A 17,382-nucleotide genomic window follows, 5' to 3' on the forward strand; every position below is an offset into this window, starting at 1 on the left:
ATCTAGACAAATTAAAATATCATATGTAATATTATAATATTATATACGAAATCTAGACAAATTAAAATATCATATGTAATATCATAATATTATATACGAAATCTAGACGAATTAAAATATCATATATAATATAATAATATTATATACGAAATCTGGACAAATTAAAATATCATATGTAATATCATAATATTATATACGAAATCTAGACAAATTAAAATATCATATGTAATATCAAAATATTATATACGAAATTTAGACAAATTAAAATATCATATATAATATCATAATATTATATACGAAATCTAGACAAATTAAAATATCATATGTAATATCATAATATTATATACGAAATCTGAACAAATGAAAATATCATATATAATATCATAATATTATATACGAAATATGGACAAATTTAATTAAAATATCATATCATATATCATATGTAAAATACCATATAGGTTGTTTTACGACCAGGCAGAAGCAGGCGCCCTACCCGCCTTTTTTAGTTTTATAAGGTGATATAATTTGATTCAACATGTATATTTATGATTCTAGTATAATTATTACAATGCAAGAAGTGTTGCAAAAAAATCGAATTCCTACAACCTCGCGTTTTATTTAGTATTATCTTGCAGCTCATTAAATGTTTCGTTACTGGAACTGATACTTTCGAAAAACAAGTAATGAATTCTAGAAATAATTATATTTAAATCTTAAAGAAGTTACTGGCATGGAAAACTCTTAATTAAACGGTATCTTAAAAATCTAATGACCGATTGATTTCGCCAATGAATTTGATTTAGAATCAGCTGACGCTAGCGCTGTGTTATTAATGTGTCATGTTTGAATCTCTTGAGACCAAGGAACTCGCTTGTCTGCTGTAAATGCTGTCCACGATTCATTTGGGAAATAATTTGCTGCATTCTTTAAATAACCAACAACTCATAAAAACACGCTATGCACATATAACAGATTAATTATAAAAAAAATAGACAAGCAACGTCGTTCGTGAACACAACTAAGAATCCATTGTTCTAAATTTGAGTGTCGAGATGTCACCGATCAAAGTGAGAATTTTTATATTAATTATGGAAATACCCCGCAGCAATCAAGGATATATATATATATATATATATATATATATATATATATATATATATATATATATATATATATACTTTTGAGGAAATTAGGGACGACAAAACATAGCAAGTTTGTGGATTATATTCTCCCCAGGAAGACGAGTAAATTTGAATTTTCTGAAGCAGTCAAACTTTTATCCGAACTAATCAACCCGAATTCAACGCTTTTTCATAGAAGATGGAAGTGTTGGAACCTGCGAAAAAGCGATGACGATGATTACCTGACCTTCGCGTCCGTGTTAAATAAACACTGTTATGATTTCTGTCTATCTGACTTATCGGCAGATGACTTCAAGTATTTAAATTTTGCGCAGGGTCATGTCTCATCCAAAAACGCTGAAATTAGACAGGTTCTCTCTAGACTTGAGAGCGAACAAGGCCTCACCCTCCAGAAGTTGGCCGAGGATTGTCAACGGGTAGTCTGCGTAAGGAACAACTCGAGACACGTCGAGGAGTCAGTCGCAACATTCATTTGAAGGACGACCTTCAGACAGGAAAAATACGCACCTCGATAAAGCAAAGCTGGAAGAAAGAAAACTCTACACTTAATACGAACCACCCAATCACAAGACTCGAATCCCCTACACGCCGTGGTAGAGTCCATGTTTTTTACAAATATAAGTACTGGAACGAATATGGCAGGAAGGGCCACAAAGCAACCCAGTGCAGGAAGAACAAGATCAAGAACAGAGTCCGACTAGATCCGACTTGAATTCGGATAACAATCGACGCAAATATGTCACACTTAACATCGCAAATAAAACTTTGCATCTATAATTGGATTCCGGATCAGACCTGTCTATCATTAACCTTAAGGCATAGAAAAGTCTAAGGAAACCAACCGATGAACAAATCAGCTCGAGGAATTTCCAAATATATTCTCACCAGGACTAGGAAAATGTACAAAGGCTATAGCAAGATTCGAACTAAAAGAAAACACCTTGCCCGTTTTCAAGAAGAAACGAAACGTCTCATTTGCAGCAACAGAGAAAATCGATAAGGAATTGGATCAGCTAGAAGAGGCCGGATTACTATCGAAAGTAAGCAGCAGTGATTGGGGAGCCCCTACCATATATGTGACCAAAAAAACAAACCAGATTTGTGTACGTGCGGATTTCTCCACGGATCTGAACGCAGCCTTCAAACATAACCACTATCCACTCACCACATCAGAGAAGATATTCAACAAATTAAACGGTGATAAAGTATTTTCTAAGATGTATTTGAGCGACGCATATTTGCAGATATTGGTCGAAGCGGAATGTTCAAAACTCCTCTGCAAAAAGCACTCAGGGGACTCTACAAGTGTGAAATGTTAGCTTTCGGTGTCAAGGTTGCACGTGCGATTTTCCAGCAGGTCATGGGCACCATGCTGGATGGTCTCGATTTTGCTTGCGTCTACTTGGATGATATTTTCATAGCCAGTAAATCCTCAGATGAGCACCGAAAACACATACATGAAGTTTTTTAAAGAATTCAAAGTTTTAGTTTGAAAGGAAAAGAAGCAAAATGTGACTTCCCGATGAAGGAAATATGTTACTTAAGCTACATTATTGATGAAAATGGTAGACAGACCGATCCTGAGAGGGCGGAAGCCATAAAAACATGCCGGCTTCCAATAAGGTGCAAGCACTACAAAGCTTTCTGGGCCTGGCTAATTTCTACCAAGTCTTCATCAAGTATATGCATTATTTGAGCGCTCCACTAAATGAACTGCTAAAGAAAGAGAAAACCTGGGACTGGACGCCAGAATGCCAGAAGGTGTTTGAGAAGATCAAAGGGACGTTAACTTCATATCTTTTTTTGACACACTATGATCCAAGGTTGAGAATAATAGTAGCGTGTGATGCAAGCTCATTTGGTGTGAGAGTTTGCACACTTCATGTAATGCCTGATGGTACCAGAAAACCGATCGCACATGCATCTAGAACGCTACCAAAGGCCGAAAGACATCACTCTTAAATTGAAAAAGAAGCGTTGAGTATTATATTCGCTGTGACAAAGTTTCATAGATATTTACACGGCAGAAAATTTATATTGCAGACGGGTCATAAGCCGTTACTTACGATTTTTGGTTGCAAAAAGGGTTTATTGACATATAGGGCCAATAGACTGTTGAGATGGGGTACATTATTACTGAATTATGATTTCATCCTGGAGTACTTGTCTTCGAAACAAATTAGCCATGCGGGTAGCCTTTGAAACGGGACCGTTTGAAGATTCCATCATTGTCACTCTTCGGACGGACGGAGAAATAAAAACGATGATGGGCAACACAATCAGAGAACTCCCGGTGCCTCTACCGGAGATTAAAAAGGAAGCAGTCAAGCATGACTTCATCTGTGACATAAAAAATAATGTCGCCATAAAGGGCGATGTTCCGGAAGTATTTTCGCTTTGCGATGAGGTTTTACTATACGGCGCAAGAGTGGTGATTTCCAAATGTTTCAAAAACGAATTCTACCGGATTTTCACACAGGGCATTCTGGGAAAAAGCGTATGAAGAGTTTGATGAGGAGCTATGTCTACTGGCCTAATATGGACAAGGACAGCAATGAGCGGATAGACTCGTGCACAGGCTGTCCCCTTACGGCTAAATCACCACCGATTACGTTTAAACCTTGGTCGAAGATTGACCAACCATGGTCTAGGGTGCAGATCGATTTTGCGGGTCCGCTCGAAGACAATTATTACTTAATCGTAGTCGATAATTTCACCAAGTGGCCTGAGGTATTAAGGTGCAGAAGACCGACAACTGGAACGACTATAAACTTTTTATATGAACTGTTCGTTTCGGTGTAGTCGATTGCATCGTAAGTGATAATTGAACCCATTTTATGTCTGCTGAGTTCAAAAGTTTTTTGTGATACGTTCCAAATGAATCATATCACCACTCCTCAATACCATCCTTGAAAGAATGGGCAAGCGGAACGCTTCATGGACACTCTTAAAAGACACTGAACAAAGCTCAAGGGACCCTAAAAGATGAACAACGTCAACAATTTCTACACGTGTATAGGATTGCACCCAACCCAAACACACCACCAGCAGTCTCACCTGCAGAAACGATGTTTGCGCGGAAAGTTAGATCCGTTTTTGACAAGCTCTTACGCAAACAGTCAAACCCCTAGTGACCACTTATGTACCCAGTGAACGTTTCCTACCAGATGAAAGAGTGTTTTTCAAAAGTTATAAAACCAACACATCATTCTGGGAGGTGAGTACAATTACTAAGAAAGTCAGTGACATGGTATATATCATCCAAGGGCCAACATATACACACAAACTTCACCAGAACTAAGAAGATGTCGATCAGTTGAAACCAGCGACATTCCACCATTGGAAGATGAGCCGATAGACACTGTCTTCGAAACTTTTGGCTTTGAACCTCCTCGACCAACACCTGCACTACGGCGGTCGTTCCGTAAGAGAAAGGCTACCGAGCCATTGATGGTAAACCCTAAAAGGAAGAGATACTGACAGCTTTTACGAAATAAAACTTGGGAGGGCGGTGTTGGAGACGCCCTTCCATGGGATAAATAGACTATTTCATGACTACACTTCCTCTGGTTACGTCACTTCGGGTATCGAGTACCGGTGCCTAGCAGTCAGAGATTGGCAGGCGGCCAACAGGTCGTGTGCACACGCCTCATCGTTGAGGAATGGTATTGCTAAACTCGCTTTGCCTGTAATATATGTGAATACATGTGTTTTCCTAAGAATCCTGTGTTCCTTTCGTTTATTACCATTTAACCCCATAACACACACACACACACATATATATATATATATATATATATATATATATATATATATAGTAAGTTATGAAAATATGTATGGCAATTAAGTTACACGTTTCATTCTTGTGAGAATTCGTCAGATACAAGATTAACGAATTCTCACGAGAATGAAACGCAGAATATTCTTTGTAGCTTAATTGTCATATATATTTTTTCATAACTTACTACCAAGCTCTACCTATGTATTGAACACTATTGAAGTAAATACTGAAAAATTAACGCATAAAAGTATATATTCGTATATTAATGTGTGTGATTTAATTAAATATATACATAGATGATGGAACGAGAGTATATTACGTCTCTGAATTATTTAATGTGTTCAGTTCGAAATTCGGTGTAGAATCCAGAGTTAAACAGAAATATTTTTGGAGTTTGATAAAATTTATCTGAAGAAGGTCGGGATGTTACGTTTTGGGAAATGTTATTAAAATGACACGCAAGAGGAGAACAATCGTCCGAAGAATTCAAATAATGCGAGTGTTAAACAGAACTCGATATTTTATACTGTATTGTATGTCGAATGATGATGAAATGAGCTAAATGAAACATATCTTGAGATTTTACCCGGTGTGGAAACTGTTGAGTTCTGTTTTATAAAGCTCATTTTACTAAATAAATTTAGCTGAACAAATTTACCGGAATCTTTTATCTTAATTTTAATGACGTATTTGAATATTGCTTACTTATTAACTAATTATTTTTTTTCTAAAAGTCCTATTGCATATTAACTCCATAGTATTCTATACACAGATGCCCTTATGAAAAAATGCTTTATTTCCCATTAAACGAAAAGCATCGCACTTTCGTAAAGGGTTTGAGTCCTCCTATTTATAAGTGCCGCATGATCGCAAATAGAAATATGTGGATTGTAGAGAAAAAAGGATAAGCAGAATACACACTTAAAACTGATTATTATTTGTTATGCCGTGAGTCCCTGCGAAAAAAATCTAATATGAATTCACTAGTAAAGCCGTCCGTTTGACGATACGTTCTGAGTTTATTTCTGTACTATCGTTATTTTCGTGGCAGGTGATCAGATGAATTTTAATCTGTGGCCTTTCCTGCAAAACATTCGCAACAAATACTCGTCTTGCTACAATAATTGGCATGGCCATTACCCTCTATCGGTGCTTAAAACTAAACGAAAATTCCATGAACAAAAATTATTTCCTAGAACTGACTGTCTGTGGAATAAATTACCGTGGCGCTGCTTTCTAGTTGACTATGACGCGGTTGTTTTCAAATCTAATTTAAATAAGTCTTTGTTTAGCCCCCCCCCCCTTCCATGTTCCACCATTACTGGTCATCAAAGAGTTGTTTTGTTGTCCACCCGACATCCATTAATCTTTATTGCCCAGTGGCTGTCGGGACATAGTGACCTCACAATAAAAATAACGTTTTTGACCTGGAGTCTGCTACACATTTTCATTATAAAAGTTGAAGAAAATGAAAACCTCGCGTAGGCATCAACGGTTAAAACAAAATTCAAGAAATTCTTAAACGTTTTTGCAATGGAAAGTTTTTAACAGAATCGTTTTTTAAAGAGAGTGTTTTCCTTTTATCAAACTCTAAAAGATATTTTAACTGGTAGGTTTTTTTTTCATATACATTTAAAGAAATTACCATATAATACTAACATAAGATCATCACATAAATACTTTTAAGTTGGTAACCTGTTTTTGTGATCATACCTAAAAAAAGAAAACGAAAAACTTACTCGGAACTAATTTCTTACAAGAGATCCTGCTAATTGAAACGACCTGGGGGTATCAATGTTATTCTGACCTTCTGTAATGTAGATTGGAACGATAAAATTGTCGCCCCAGAAAACACGACATAATTCCATTTCCGTTTGATGAAAACCGGTGTTCCTTTCTTTTTTTGCAGACAATCTACTAGTTGGCTAGTTGTGTTCGAATCCAAAGAGCGATAGGAGCTTGCTATCATGTCTGAACGTGTCACAGTGTTCGACGAACAAGACCAGGATGCGCCGCTGTACAACTCATGCTCTCTACCGATCCAAGTTATGACAGCAGGGCCACTGCCAGCACGCTCAAAATGACAATCTGGACGGTCCAACTCCTAAGGGAAGAGCTCAATGAATATTCCGGCCACGTTTATGGTTTTCGTGTGGTTTCAAGTGAGAGCCACATAATGCCACCTCACATCTTCGAAAGTCACATCTTCGAAATGATTGAAAGTCAGCACCAAAGAATACCTGAACCCACTGAGATTACTTTGTTTGATTATACGTCGAGAACATCACCAACATGACCTCAAAGCCATTCTGATCGCCGCCATTCGCCGAGTATTCGACGAGCTCCCGCCGGCGCTTGTGGAAAAGGCGTTCTCCCAGTTCCGGGCCCGTATTGAGGCGGTGATTGAGGCTGAAGGTGACCACATTGAATAGATGTAAGCTCTACTAAATAATGAAGTTACCTGAATTAATTTTTTCAATGAAAGTTTTAATATAAATATATAGTATATTTTTAAGGCGACAAATTAATCGTTCCACACAGTATAAATAAATAAATTACGCTCTTATTTCTTTTATTTTAATTAATGATTGAGCTCTCTGCGAAGGGGTTCCCTTCTACTAAATTTACACATACACATACACAAGCATACATATCCATATATTTGCTGTAATTGAGTACCATGCGTGTTTGTGCATATGTGTGTGTACTAATGCAAGTGTGTATATGCGTGTGTACTAATTGAGCATCCTGCTAGGGGTTCTATCTCATTAACCTTACACAGAGACACACGCATGCATGTGTGTGCATGGGTGTGTAATAAGCAAGCGCTCACCTTAGGATTCTATTCAACTAACGTTACACATACATACACACATATGCAAACATACACACACACACACATACACATAATGTTTCCAATTAACGTAGCTCAATGCTTTTCCATGAAATGAATTAAGTCCTCTCGTTTACCGGTATCTTAGAATTTGTCAACATTGCAGTACATTTATTTTAATCGATGTAGTTTCTTTCGCCAGCATAAAAAGGCTGCGTCAATCTACATTATATACATATTATAAAATGATTCTGATTTCTCTTGGTCTCTATATTTTTAATAAGAGATGAGCGAACTCTTCCTCAAAAATCTTTTACACACACAACTTAAAGCATTTCCTAAAGTGTGTTTCAATAAACTATGCGTAAATGTGTTCATTATTTTAAACGATGAATCGAATGAATTACACAAAGGATTGGAAACAGGCATTCCCAATGACTGAATGTTTAAATTACGATACTTCTATATTTTTCGACAGGGTGTGATTATTGTTTTGATTTTGAAGTGTGTACGTAATTTTTAAGATATTACTGAGATTGGATAGAAGAAATTTCTATATTTAATGTATTTTTTATTCAAAAATAATCCTGTGTATGCGAGTCACGTGAGAGGATGTATGGAGTATTGTTTTCATATTTGGGCTGGTGCATCTGCCACTAGTCTCTCACTCCTAGACAAGGTTCGAAAGAGAGTCGCCAATCTGATAGGTCCTGAACTGTCATCTAAGCTTCAGCCCCTGTCCCATCGACGAAACGTTGCATCTCTCTGCCTTTTCTACAAATACTTTAACGGTGAATGCTCTGACGAACTGCAAGCACTTGTGCCCCCTCGACGAAAATACCCCCGACAAACCCGACAATCAGCTAAATCCCACCCCTTAACAGTGGAGATCCCTAGATGTAAGAGAGCCTTCTACTCCAGTAGTTTCTTCCCTAGGGCAGCTAGACTTTGGAATCCCCTGCAGGCTCCCTGTTTCCCAACTCTACTGACATGCAGAAGTTCAAGTGAAACGTGAACCGACATCTTGCTGCCCAACTCCCTACACAGTACCCCTGATGCCTATGTCCCTGATAGTAGCCCCCTACATCAAAGTGGCAATGTACCTTGTTTGGGATGAAAATGTAATTTTTAAAAAAAATTTAATACAAGCAGGTTAACATGTTTGGGACATTTTTTTTTTTACAAAGTGGTAACTACTTATTAAGGCCCGGAATCCACTCCGGGATAAAGGTTATTGCGTGTACAGTACGTTAGTGTTGAGATTTGATAAAGTGTCTTACTTAAGGGGGCGGTCCATCAGGAATTTGTTTATGTTGGACTTGAAAACATCCAGGTTGTAGTCAGGTGGGAAACAGGCAGACGGAACAGAGTTCCACAGGCGTGCACTTCTAAGAAAGAAGCTATTTTCATGGAATCTACGTTTTGGTTTTGGAACAGGCTGAAACTACTGCCAATAATTTTCCCCACTCTTTATCTGTGCCTAAATCCAAACGTAGATTCCATAAACAAAGCTTCTTTCTTAGAACTGCACGCCAGTTGAACTCTCTGCCACTTGCCTGTTTCCCACCTGACTACAACTTGGACGTCTTCAAGTCCAACATAAACAAACTCCTGACAAACCGCCCCCTTAAGTAAGACACTCTATCAAAACCCCCAATACTAATGATTACTACAATACTATCTCATTGATTACTGTACACGCAATAACCCTTATCCCTGAGTGGCCTTCGGGCCTTGATAAGTGGTGACCCCAATGTAAAAAAAAGATAAAGAGTGGGGAAAATGTTTGACGGTGGTTTCAGCTGGATGGGTGTTTTTCGTGAAAGATTGGCGATGGGGGGACCAGGGGTTGGAGCTCAGACGAGCCCTTGCCATGGAAGTAACGATAAAACAAAGACAGGCTCGCAATTGTGACAAACATGTGGATCGAAGGGTTCTTTTTAAAAAAATACTAAATGTAATTATGTTAATGAAACACGCATTGGAAACTGTTATACGTTGTTACGTAAAATATGTAGCATTTTATGTCTTGGGTGTGAATCTCCAAATGTAAAAAGATACAAACGACTTGACTTTATATGTTACGTAAACAAAACTTTTCTATGTGGGATTAACGTTAAACTCAATTTTCAGGATTAACTTTCAACCCATCAGGGTGGAAATTTAATCTTGAAAATCTGTAAGTCTCTTTTTCTTCTTTCACCAGGAACTTAGTATTGATTATTAGAAACTGGCGAATGATCGCGCTCCACAATTCTTGATTAAGTTTTCAACGTTCGTAGATATCTCCGTAGGCCGAGGAAGCAATTTGTTTAGAAAGTATTCATTTTTCTTCTCTTTTTATTTACAATTCAACAGGATGAGTTCAATTATTTCCGGAATATTTCTGCCAGGTCGGATGAAAAATAATCCAAGGGGAAGATTAGAGGTAATAAAGTAGTTCGTTACATTAGAAATAGGCTCCAAATTTGAAGCAATATCAAGAATGACGTAAGATTGCCCAGGCTATATGATATCTTTTGTTTATGATTTTTAAAAATCTTTAAATAACTTTTTCGTTATATGTACTGATGAGCAAAATATATTTTTAGTCATAGCTGAGAACTTTGCAAATTGCATTTTATTCCGTCTTATGGCATAAGCCATTGTAAAAATCCCTTAAATGAGGACATTAATATATTTTTTTCAATTTTGTTAATTACATTTCATTTCCTCTGATGATATAAGTCATTATTGGAAAATCTATGGATTAAGAAAAGAAATATAATTGTTTTCCATGTATTCCTTGTTTCAAAGATAAATTCCTTACTTGAATATATATTTATGTATATTTTTATCTACAAAATTAAACTTTAATCCTTCAACTTATATACACGTATTATATATATATATATATATATATATATATATATATATATATATATATATATATATATATATATACATATACATACACGTATATATAGGTTTCTGTCAGTCTTGACAGATTTGGATACCCAAATTATTATTAAAAGCTCGAGGTTTGGTATTAATATTAATTTGCTGATATGTATTAGTTAAATAGTTTGAATTACTTCTCCTCAAAGTAACAATATAATAAATTCTAAAAATGAACTGATCTCTTTCTGTAAACATAAGTCCAAATTTAATTATGGCAATTTTGAAATTACATAGTTATTACTTTTACCCTTTCTATAGATATAAAATACTTTTTCTTTAACTTTATCGTTTTTCGACATACTTCTTAATACTTTATAATTTAATAATCTTTTATTTTAATTTTTTATCTCTTCTTTGCATGGCTGGTTATTATCTGCATGTTCTGTTTTATTCTTTAAACTTTCCTATCTATCTAATATATCAATCTACCCACACTTTCATATCTTGTATGTATATTTACTTAAATTTTACTATATGAATTTACTTATTTTTTTTCCTGAAATTGCAGATATCGGCCATCTTCTCCACTTAAATAATTTTTATTTTTTTATTTTTATTCTTATTTTATTTTATTGTATATTATATATTATATTTTATATTTTATTTTTTATTATATTTTATTTTTTATTTATTTATTTATTCTTTATTTTCTATTTATTTATTATATATTCATTTATTTGTTTTTATTTTTCTTTTAGTGTCGTTAAACAACTCTTGCTGACATTTTTTAAGTGATGACCTGTACATTTCAGTTGACCTATATTATTTTGCCTTATATATATTTTCGCGCCTTTAACATTTCCTGTCTGGATCATTTTGACTTTTATTTCCCTTTATTTTATATTTTATATTTAACTTTATCATTTTTTTTCTCTCTCCTTTCTCTTCCCAGATTTTTTTATTTATAGTTATGTCTCGGAGACAAGTATGGCTCAATGAAAACAGTGCTGACAGCAAACAGAGACGAGATGGTGCCGGTTGGCATTAAACGTTGAGTATTCCAAAGAGATTCGTTATCTCTACTCTTTTTGTAATGATAATGTGTAACACCTTTTCTGATGAAACTTGGCTAGGACCCCTGTTTATCTGGAATTCTCAGCTCGTGTCGTCTGGTCCTTTTCTGAGAGCTGTTACTTTGAATCCTGTATGCTGAAAGCGAATATCAAAGCCGCATGCAGGTAGAAAAACAAACACGTGAAACTCTATTCTACAAAATTGATTGCACAAACTTATGTACAAATGTTTTTACAAATATCATTCAGTTCTTAGTAAGTTTTCAAAGTCTCAAATCTCTTCACAGATGGCGTCAGACTGGTGGATGAGGAGGTAGACTCTGACTAATTTTCGCGCGACATTCGTATATATAGTGAGGTATGTGGATGAGGTGGAAGTTTCCTCAGCCAATAAGATTTCGCCACGAAATCGGAAAGCCCCAGATTTGCGTATGTGCAATTCTCGAATCTAGGGTCTGAGTTCTACAGACATATTAATTCTCATGACCTCCTAATGTCAGATGTCACTTATGACATCCGACTTTAAGTTCAGCAAGACCAGAAAATGTTATGCTTCAAGTTTCCTGTCATCAACTTTAACTGCAAAATATATTTCTCTAGTTTCAAACAATATCTTTTTTGACATGAAATAAAATATATATATTTATATTCTTTATTTTAAATCCTCGAGGTATCTGACGCCACCCTGGAACGATTAGCTATCTAGCATAGTTACTCGCTCCCCAATGATTGATTATATTACATTGATGCCACTGAGGATCTTCTTGAAGAGAGAGAAACTTGGGTATAACTTTGGATCTGCTGACAGACGCCTCAACCATCTACTGTTTATGGATGATTTGAAAATATTCGGTAGAAATGAAAAGGAGATTGGTAGAACTTGTGGGAACCTACTCAGAATACATTGGGATGACGTTTGGGATTAGTAAATGCTCGGTGCTGGTGATGAAAAGAGGAGTAAAGGTTCATTCGAATGGAATAGTGCTGCCAAATGGAAAAATCATAAATGAAATAAAAGATACAGGGTATAAATATTTGGGAGTGTGGGAGAGTGTAGGCATCATGAACAGAGAAATGAAGACGAAAGTCAGGAAGTGGTATCTTAGAAGAGTGAAACTAATTGCAAAGTCGAAACTGTATGGAGGAAACCTAATGAAAGCAGTGAATGCATGGGTAGTCAGTGTTTTGAGATACAGTGCGGGAATTTTAAAATGGTCTGACAAAGATGTGCATGTCATGGATATCAAAACAAGAAAAGTTTTAGCAATGTTTGGTATATTTCACATTCGAAGTAGCGTGGAGATCATGTATCAAAAGAGGAAAGACGGTGGGAGAGGATTGACAAGTGTAAAAGATTGTGTTATAACTGAGGAGATGTGGTTTAAGCAGTATGTGGTTAGGAGTGGATGCTTAAGGTTGCGGCCAATGAAGTGGAGGTATGTGAGACCAAGGCTGATTATGTGGATAGAAAAAGGGCAGAGGAACTGGCTAGGAAGAAAATGCATGGAAGGTTCTTCCAGGATATTGCAGAAGTGGCTGATGAAACATCATGGCAATGGCTTAGAGCTGGGTATCTGGCTAAGAGTACTGAAGCTTTTGTTTGTGCAGCACAAGAGCAGGCATTAGGAACACGATTGTTCAAAAAAGTGGTTCTAGGAGAGGAAGTTGCTGCAGAATGCCGGATTTGTGGTAAAACCTCAGAGTCAATTGCGAACCTTGCAGCAGGGTGTAGTGGACTGGCCCAGAGAGAGTACCGCAAAAGACACGATCGCATGGTACTCCGGATATATTGGGAGGTGTGTAAGAGGGTTGGGGTTAAGTGTGCTGGAAAATGGTTTGAGGAGGTGCCTGACGAAGTGAGAACAAGTGAGGATGGCAAGATAGAGGTATGGTGGGACAAAAGTGTCATAACGACCAAACAATTGGAACATAATCGTCTGGGTTTGGTCGTCATTGCCAAGGTCTCAAAAAACTGGCAGATTGTAGACTTTTTAGTACCTTGGGACAGGAATGTGAGAGAGAAGGAGAATGAGAAGTGGAGCAGTTATGCCCCATTGGCCTTGGAGATAAGGCGTATACACGGGGTTAAAACACAAATAATCACGGTCTTAGTTGGTACACTAGAAATAGTATCAAGTCGTCTAGTATGACAATTGAAAAAAAAACTACAAATCCCCGCAATTGCAGGTAGCACCAACATTCTTTGAATCTCCTGGTGTGACGCCGGGGTTGTGGAAAATCCTCTGGAAATGAATCCCATCCTTTTCCAGAGAAATGTTGATAAACGAAATCAAAATAATAATAATTATTATTATTATCACTATAATTATTATTATTATTATTATTATTATTATTATTATTATTATTACTACTACTACTATTACTATTATAATTATTACTACTACTACTACTATTATTATTATTATTATTATTATTATTATTATTATTATTATTATTATTATTATAGCCAATTATAATATAATAATAAAGATGTGTGTATCCCGGATATAATAAAAATTATTGTTCTTCTTTATTTTCTTTTTCCTCTTCTTCCTATCATTATTATTATTATTATTATTAGTAGTAGTAGTAGTAGTAGTAGTAGTAGTAGTAGTAGTAGTAGTAGTAGTAATTTTTATAATAATAATACTTATTATTATTATTAATATTATTATTATTCATTATATTAAAAACATTCATAGGATTTTAAAAATGGCAATTAGATATCAAATCTCATTTTTATAATATTTGGGAGGGTCTAGGGATTTTTATGCTATAATAAATATATAATATACAGAATGTAAAAGATGCTAGAGAAAATTTGAAGAAACAAAGAAACAAGAAATTAAACAGTAAAGAAAAAATTTTATGTGGCATTTTATTCAATTTGTTACGGGATTTTATTGAGGCTGAGTGATTTTAAAATTGGTTTATTTGCATTTTACCTTACGTTTGCATTGGAAAATTGATTTACTTTTTTGTATAAAGCATAGTCTTCTTTGAGAGGATGTTATTATGCGAACACCCTCCGAAATGTATAGGCTACAAGACTATATATATATATATATATATATATATATATATATATATATATATATATATACATATATATATATATAATAGTAGACGTACCCATCGCTGACTGGATTTAAAACAGAGCTTCAAAAGTGGACTTTGATTTATGAAAGGACTTAACTAACACATATCAAGCAAACCGCAGAGAAAACAAGTTAATACTTTGAGATTGTAAAATAAAAAACATCGGGCTCTAATGTATTGAGCACTTTTATCTTACTTTTTACCACATAGAGATCTAAGTATATATATAAGTATGTATATATATATATATATAATAAGTATATACATATATATATATATATATATTTGCATAGATATATATACATATATATAGTCTTTAAAGTTTTCAACCTTTAAAACTATACAAAAAAGTATTTTTTATCATTCGTTAGAAAACCATCTAGTCAGTAAGTTATTTAATCACCTGCAATCACTGCATCAACTCGCTCTCGAATTTACTATGTTACCAATGATTTATTTTTCAATGGATCATCATTTGTTTACCATGAAACACTGTTTCGGGGATTTAAAAACAAAACAGTATATTACATCATGGCTCCCCAGCAGTGTTGAGCAAACATCACCACCCTTAATCTTAGGAAGAATTCATGTTACAAACATTTGATCCGATTTATTATTCTTAATTGCAGTTACTAACCTTTTCATACTATAAAAATGAATTTCTTACCTGTGTTATTCATCAATTTCCACATTTAAAATGGATATATTTTTTAATTTATCAGTCTTTATATATATATATATATAATTTTGATAGTTAGAAGAAGAGAGCAAATTAAATTCTATAAGAGAAGACTCACCGGATAATATAAAACTTAACAAATTTCAGTGGAGCTTATATAGGAGACAATATGGGTAGAAAATGAATTCATAAAATATAGAATGAGCCATTTATTCAATAATGGTCTACATACATATAGTTGGGGGGATAAAGGGGAGTCTTTATACCAAGTCATTTCGAAGCTTAATGCTTTTCATCAGAAGAGTAGAAAAGATGCTAGGTAATAATGATGGGAATGTGACGTCTAGTGAGGGAATCATCGGGAACGAAATAAATTAATAAATTCTTGATGCTGTTAGGGGAAGCTATATTGAATTCTTAGATAAAGGAGGAGCGTACTACATAAAGTGTAATGTAAAAAGGTGTATAGGGTTTCGATCATAGTCTTAAATAATGCAGTTAATTCATGTGTTTTAGAGTCAAGGGGTGGTACAGGGGTAGTTGGGATGTTGTTCTATTTTATTCGTATGCAAGATGCATAGTATCTATGCAGGGGGGTTACGCTAAAAGGTTTTTTATCGACAGAGGTAACCGAGATAACAACAGCACCTAGAAACGGTGTATGTTTTCAGGTGAATTCGCCCTAGGACTAAAAAAAAAAAGTAATTTTTGGGCTCATGGAGTTTAAGTGTCTGAGGGAGTGGCACTCGTCTGACAAGACGTTGCAATCATCATCATATATATATATATATATATATATATATATATATATATATATATATAATGGTAGTATAGTTTGGTTTCCCAGATGTAGATCCACTGAAACCTTTGTGATTATCGAAGAGTACTCAATGAAGAACACAGTCTATATATATATGGTTTGTTTGTGTGTGTGGCATCCGTCAGTCGAAACGACTATGGATGTTGCCTGTTTGCATCCTTTTGTGTGACTGTAGAGACCAATTCTTGATTTGCATAATCTGCCACAGCCTTGACATACGAAGGTTGTTATGCAATTTGCCGCTTCGTCCGGCTGTTCCGCCTGTACACTCGCTCTTCTCCTAGCTCTCTTTGCAGCATTTTCAACATGGAGGGTCCTCTCGCTGATGATAATCCCCTGGCGTATCATTTTCCTCCAGGCAGTTCTGTCAGCTGCAGAGGCTTCCCATGTATTCCTGTCCACCGAGAGAGCCTTCATGTCACGCTTGCAGACATCCCTGTAGCGAAGATGGGGTCGCCCCCTCTTTCTTGAGCCTGAGGCAAGCTCGCCATAGAGAAGGTCTTTAGGGATGCGCCCATCATCCATCCTGCGCACATGGCCCAGCCAGCGAAGACGTCGCTCACGCAGTAGGGAGTAAATGGATGGGATGCCCGCTCTCTGCAGAACATCAGTATTACTCACTCTGTCCTGCCATGTGATACCAAGTATCCTACGTATACACCTCATATGGAAGACCTGGAGTTTCCTCTCTTGTGTTGAGTATGTAGTCCAGGATTCACTCCCATACAGTAGAACACTGAGGATGCACGCTCTGTAGACGGTCATCTTGGTGGAGGTGGTAAGGTGCCTGTTTTCCCAGACTCTTTTAGTTAGTTTAGAGAGGGTTGTAGATGCCTTTCCAATCCTTTTGTTTAGCTCCACGTCCAATGAGAGGGTGTCTGAAGTAGTGGAGCCTAGATATTGAAACTGGCGTACGACCTCTAGTGGTGTGCCTTGGATTGTGATGCTGGGTGGGGAGGCGGTTGCTTGTCCCATGACTTGAGTTTTCTTCTGGCTGATGGTGAGACCGAACAGGCTGCAAGCATTAGCAAACCTGTCCATCAGTCTTTGAAGACCATCTTCCTGATGCGATGCT

General features: G+C 35.9%; 1 long non-coding RNA gene across 2 annotated transcripts in view; it reads left to right on the plus strand.

The window, feature by feature from the left end:
- LOC145256103 (uncharacterized) overlaps window positions 1-17,382 on the plus strand; it is a 169,572-nt gene that overhangs the window by 122,418 nt on the left and 29,772 nt on the right. Inside the window, exons 1-2 of one of the 2 annotated variants that reach the window (XR_013863934.1) lie at window positions 10,157-10,184; window positions 11,589-11,686. This is a non-coding gene — a long non-coding RNA (uncharacterized LOC145256103). Of the gene's footprint in view, window positions 1-10,156; window positions 10,185-11,588; window positions 11,687-17,382 lie in introns of those variants that run through there. The other variant, XR_013863933.1, reaches the window with a different exon arrangement.

Source organism: Euprymna scolopes, chromosome 32 (genome assembly GCF_053919585.1).
Source record: "Euprymna scolopes isolate OS-2025 chromosome 32, ASM5391958v1, whole genome shotgun sequence".
In the NCBI taxonomy this organism is placed as follows: domain Eukaryota; kingdom Metazoa; phylum Mollusca; class Cephalopoda; order Sepiida; family Sepiolidae; genus Euprymna; species Euprymna scolopes.